The sequence below is a fragment of the Cebus imitator genome, unplaced genomic scaffold (genome assembly GCF_001604975.1).
Source record: "Cebus imitator isolate Cc_AM_T3 unplaced genomic scaffold, Cebus_imitator-1.0 Scaffold27, whole genome shotgun sequence".
Lineage (NCBI taxonomy): Eukaryota > Metazoa > Chordata > Mammalia > Primates > Cebidae > Cebus > Cebus imitator.
Genome location: NW_016107342.1, coordinates 16,851,589 through 16,857,806, shown reverse-complemented (window position 1 = coordinate 16,857,806; position 6,218 = coordinate 16,851,589). Strand labels below are relative to the sequence as shown.

At 34.1% G+C, this 6,218-nt stretch overlaps 2 long non-coding RNA genes across 7 annotated transcripts in view; one reads left to right on the top strand and one right to left on the bottom strand.

Moving 5' to 3' along the window:
• Nucleotides 1–6,218, bottom strand: part of LOC108300474 — a 176,941-nt gene that overhangs the window by 119,010 nt on the left and 51,713 nt on the right. The gene's annotated exons all lie outside the window — the stretch shown is intronic.
• On the top strand, nucleotides 772–2,446 carry LOC119470303. The gene is made up of 3 exons (XR_005199190.1): nucleotides 772–816; nucleotides 924–1,017; nucleotides 1,783–2,446. It is a non-coding gene; the product is annotated as an uncharacterized LOC119470303 (long non-coding RNA).

Below are 6,218 nucleotides of genomic sequence, written 5' to 3'. Positions count from 1 at the left end.
AAAAAAAAAAAAAAAAAAAAAAAAAAAAAAAAAAAAAAAAAAAAAAAAAAAAACAGTAATTGTTTTTTTAGTCTATATTCCAGGGACTCTATAGGTGGAAATCTCTTAACAGCTCTGAATTATTTTGCCACCAACCACAAACAAATCAACCCCTTCAGAAGGGATCTCTCTCTATCTTACTGGGAACATCTCAGTAGGGGGGATACAGTGGGCTTGGCTTCTAGCTCCAGTGTGAGGTTACAGTCACAAGGGCCCTGCACCAAGAGAAAGGCATGTGGTTAATTCACCTTGAATATAATCTTTGAGAGCTGTACCTGGGATGGCTTCTCATGATCCAAATAATTCTACTATCCCCCAGGTATTTCCTTGCAGTCCTTCAGAACCTGACTGAAAACAATATTCATGATGACATTTTCTGTGCCCCATTTGCCAACTTAAACTACTATATACAGCTTAAGAAATTTTAGAGCCTCTGGCTAAAAGACTAAAATGTAACGGGAATGCTTAGAAACCGTTTGTATGCTTGATTTGTTTTACAGTGTTTTTGGTCTTTAGTTTTGATTGGATTGTTTTACTGAAACATGAAGGGCATTTAGAAGGCAAGAAAGTGAATAGGATACATTTGCAACAATATGCCCTAAAGCAACATCTTAATGTCAGAAGTAAATTATAACAACTTACATTACTGATGATATACATTATAATTCAAAGCCAGAAGAAGTATATCAAGGTTGTTCTCACTATAATATAAAAAGGGTTTTCTTTGTATCTTTTGCAGCCAAAGACCTTTATTGATGAAAATGGTATCAACAAAAGGTAATAGAAGAAAATGCATATCTTCCGTAATGCATGAAACAGTTTTTTTCTGAAGCTTCCCAATGTCTTTGCATCAATTTCACTGAAAAATGTTTTTTATCTCATAGGCAGTTTGGAATGGGTTTCTTCCAATGTTATATTTGTTCCTCCCAAGATGTCAAGAGGAAGTATATCTAGAGTTTGACTTGATCCATTTCTGATGTGAGTATTCAATTGATAATAGCACAAGCAGTGATGACAGAGAATAATGCTTGCGACTATTACAACTATTAGAAAACTATGTTATCTAGATATATTTGTTTACACAGTCTTTAGCTCCTTAAATAAAAAAGAAAAAAAAATTACATATTCTTTCTGGTCATCTTTTTTGTTCATTTGAAGAAAGTAATGCTTGTGTTGACGTTTAAATTTTTAAATATCTAATTCAAAGTCTGAGTTAGCTTTCAAAGTATTAACAAAGTAGTTAGAAAATTTATAAAACTTTATTATTACTGTAAACATATAACATGTTGTGAGGCCACATGTGCAGACAAAAAACCCTGGAGACATTTCAGAATTATTGTTGGATGAAAACAGTACATCATATATTTTTTAGTTATAGAGTACAGCGAGTCTAACAATCATAACTTTGATAGGTATAAGAACCCAATGAGATATTCTACATGATTAAATATATTTGGTAATTGCTAAATCTCTGTTACTGAGGGTATTTATTTTTTATCCGTGTGTGCATGAGTGTATGTGCATGCATGTTCATGATGCAGCTGAGTGATGCCAGGGTGTCTGGCACACCTAAATTGCTGAGGGTTCATTTTAGCTAGGACAGATTCAAGCCTCCTCGTGCAGCCTTGGCTTCAACTAAACACTATGACTTGAAAGCTTAAGGAAAATCCATCACTGTCTTTTAATTTGGTTGTACTAGTCCAACTGTCTCATCACTTTGCCAACTCCTGCTGGCATTCCCAGGACCCAACACAGAGCCCTGGATTTCAGACCAGAAAGAAATCTGGAAATCATCTAGAACATTGGTGGCAGCTAAGGTGGTCTGTCTGTTTGTAAGGGACTATAAAATGATCTGGGCCAATGTGTCCAAGTGATTTATTAATTTACACATAGATATGAGATTTCAGGTTGTTGCAATGTTGTTCTTTACATTGAGTCACAATTGGGTTTGACGTGAACATGCAGTTTGAGTATTAGTACACAGCTGAGCAATCTTTTGCAATGACCAGGGGCCCAGGTCTTTCTGTCAAAAGGTTTGGACATCATTACTGCTTCTTTCTTAGAAGCTGTACTATCGGCAACTACAGTCATCACTGTGATAAAACTTGCCATACTTGATTGTGTAAGTATTTTGCTATTGCTTGAATATGTCCCCTAAATTACAAGTGTTGAAAACTCATCTCCAATGTGACATTATAAAAAGGTGGGGCCTCTAAGAGTTGATTGGATAATGAAGGCTCTGTCTCATGAATGGATAAGTGGGTTAGTGAATTAATAGGTTATCCTGGAAATGGAAGTGATGGATTTATAAGAAAAGGAAGCCTTGAACAAGCATGTAAGCATACTCGGCCCTCTCACCATGTGATGCTCTTGCTCCCTTGGGACTCTATAGAGAGACTGCACCAGAAAGAAGGCCCTCACCAGATACCAGTCCATGCCCTTGGATTTCCCAGCCTCCAGAATGTAAGAAATATAATTATTTTCTTTATTAATTGCCCAGTTTCAGGTATTATGTTATATGCAACACAAAATGACTATTATAAGAATGGTGTTAAATGAGCTCACAGAATTGAAATTGCTTTATTAGTTCTAGTATTCTAGATGGATATTTGTAATAATTATAATTATTTTAAACTGAAGTCATCAAGAAAAAAAGATAATAATGAAATTCCAGACTAGAATTTTTGGATATTTTAACATTTCTCATCTTGTAATTCCCTGTAATCAATAAAGGAAGTGAGATTGGTCTCTTTATCAGTATTTATGATGAAATTCTGAAAATCCATGTGGAAATACTGATTGTGTATTAAATAAGAAGAAATGCTATTATTTTTATGTGACACAATATTTCCTATTTGACCTGTTTTTCTCTGTTCATTAAAAGTTTATCTTACTGCCATTAAAATCTGCCACACCCAGACCAAAAGCATGAAAATAAAATTTTAAAATTATTTTACCTATAACACTAAATTTCTTCACAATCATTCAAAGAAACTAATCAGATTGGGTTTTATTCAGAATATTGTTATAAAAAATTAAATGGCAGTAAAGGAAATTTGCTTTTCTACAGTAACTAATACAGGATCTAATTACAGGATCTTATTACACTTTAGGTTAAAAAGTTTTCAGGTTGATTCTATAATTCAGCTTTTTTTTAGTCTTCCCCAAGAACGGAAAATAATGTGTTTTGTTTGCATAACACCTTATAAAGTGTGATGCAGTTTGATGTGTTATTTGAGCTCTGCATAATAACACTGGGAAGGTGGAGGACAGGCATAGAAGTGGATGTTTCAGCTACAAAAGCTCAAGAGATTTGCCCCAGGCTGCACTCTTTTCAAGCAAGTAACAGGGCTTCTACTTAAGCCAAGCACTTCTGACCTCAAAGTCTATGTTCTTCATCTCATAGCATGATCCATGTCTCTCACACATCATGTTCCTGCCATGGGACCTGTGATTTTCCTTGTTTGGAAGACTTTGTCTGGGAGTTGGGGTCTTATTACACTGTTTTGAATATAATGTAGGTCGCTTGTTCTCTCTGTAACTTCATTGACTCAAATGGTAAAATGTCCGGTGCCTCAGTGTCTTTAGAGATATCAGTAGCCGTTATTACTAAAAACGAGTGAAATAAAAGGATTTTCTGTTTCAAACACATAAAAAGCAAAGGACAGTCTTCTTGATGAAGAATTGTTGGCTACATTTAATCTAATCATAAAATAACTATACTTTGAATTTAATGAATAACAAATTTTTTAATTCTTCTGGTTTTTTTTTTATAAATGTTAAAATGCAGTGCATGACTATTTATTTTCTGCTAAGCTATTAAGGGGCTTGGAACTTCTGTTTTCTTTCTATGCTAATATAGACCAACATATTATAATTGATGTCCTTAGCCAGTCATCTGAAAAGGTCATATTTTCATAAATTCATCTCTAAGTCTTTGACTTCCTTTGCTAGAACCCCCATGCCTTCCTGCCTCCTCAAACCAAAAAACCAAACAAAACATAAAAACAAAAACAAAAAAACACAAAGCAAGCCAGTGAATGTTCAGGTATATTCCAGTATATGAAGTTTTGTGTTTTCCCTTCATATCTCTTGTCATTAAATTTTATACCAGTAATAATCAAGTATATTTGTATTCTGGAAACTGTTTCTGTGTATATGCAACAGATTCTGTTGAGAATGAACGAGAATTAAGTTTAGTAATAACGATCTTATAAAGTGCTTTATTTCCATCTATCTGGGCATAGCTGCGTCTGTTTTTGATGGATGGGGAGGTAGGCAAAAGTGAAGGTTTTTTAAAGGGATCTGATAGGGAATGTGAAGTTGATTCATTTTGCCAGGTTAGAGTCCACCCGTAGCTTTCATCAACTTTCTGGTAGACATCTCTATGTTCATAGTTCTCATTTTTTGTCCTAGTTTCTTTTTTTAAGACCAGTGTAAGTCCATTTAATCCTAAGCAAAGTACCAATATATTCTGAAAAATGGTTATGGATAATGAAATATGAAATTGTATAGGTTTGTACTAATTGGAGGGATGGGCACAGTTTCCTACTCATGTTTCAATGAGTTTTAAAGGAGCAGAGTCTGTTTTCATATGGCAATAAAGTCGTCGTGTCCAAGTGGTTGATTCTCTATTTTATTTTAAATACTCTTTCTAAGTCTTTCACATGAAGAAAGCTCATTTGATGGAAATACTTAAGTTATTTACATTTTTAATAAGTTGCTGATAAATTTTATTATCAAAATCAGACTCAGAAGCAATGCTACAATCATCAAGATTATGATCAATTTTTATTTAGAGTTACTATAAAGTATATTATTCTGAACATTTATCACTACGTTCCATGGCACAAAGTGTAATTAATTAATTGCTACATGTATTGTTTACAAAGAACTTCGTTATACATGTTTCAATTAATAGTCATAAGAAGCCAAGAAAACTTGTAGCACAAAGTTGAATGAACAGTGTGATGGGAATATCACCTGAATCCACATTAGCTGTGCTTAGCTGTCCTTATTTACATCTGTCAGCTACTGTGTTATTATATATCAGATATTGATCATAGTATGTTTATTTATATATTTATTCATTTTAAGTGAATATTCATTATGAAAACAAGATTTCCCTCTCCGAAATCTCTAGTTTGATCTAACACATGTAATGTGATTATGTGGATCTACTCAGGACATAGTGATATTCAAAACCAGTGAGATATGAGGAGCGAAATCATCAGGTGTATTCAAGGGGACCCTCTTTCACTATAGGAAGACCCTAATCTCCAGTGACTGGCTGTTGGAAAAATAAAACACAAAAGCTTTTGGAAAGCTGGTCAAGATTGGAAAAATATACCTGTAAGTTGTGTAAACTGTATTTGCCCAATTCTACCAAACCATTCTCCCTTAGAACCTACCAGGTACAGCATTCTTAAATTTGCAGTTGAGTGACAAAAAAAATCTTACAAGGCAAGTAAACGTTTTTTCCTCATGAACCTCTACTTTCAGTTGACTTAAAGTGAGCTCTTCTCATTCATTTTTGAATGAAGTGCAAAAGTATTTGCAGTCTTTATCTTTACTTTTAATTACTAATTCCTTATTGAGCCACAAGGGCCAGACACAAAAGTCAACCTTTGAAATACACATTCTTGTCTACTTTGGGGAAACCATGAGTACATATCAGTATATATAGCATCTGTGTACATGTCTTTAGTAAAAAGACCTAAAAATGTATTAAATTTTATGAAAGGAATGCATGACATAATATTCCAAAGGAATTGTATTCTTAGGCTTACATTAAGAGCGAGAAGTATCTTCGTTTTCCCCAGTCCGGCTCCCCAAAGACTGCCATTTTCCACCCTAGTTGTGTTTTCTGCTATTTATATGTTTCTGCTAAAATATAATTGTTAAACTGAAATTCCCTATTTTGTTAATTTTAGACTCTATTTTTGCAGCTTTATTTATTTATTTGAGACAGAATCTCTCTCCCTCTCTCTCTCTCTCTCTCTCTCTCTCTCTCTGTTGCACAAGAAGAAGTACAGAAGCACGACCTCGGCTCACTGCAACCTCTGCCTCCGGGTTCAAGTAATTCTCATGCCTCAGCCTCTAGAGTAACTGGGACTAGAGGCATGAGTTACCATGCCTGGCTAATTTGTTTTTATTTGGTTTTTTTTTTTTTTTTTTTT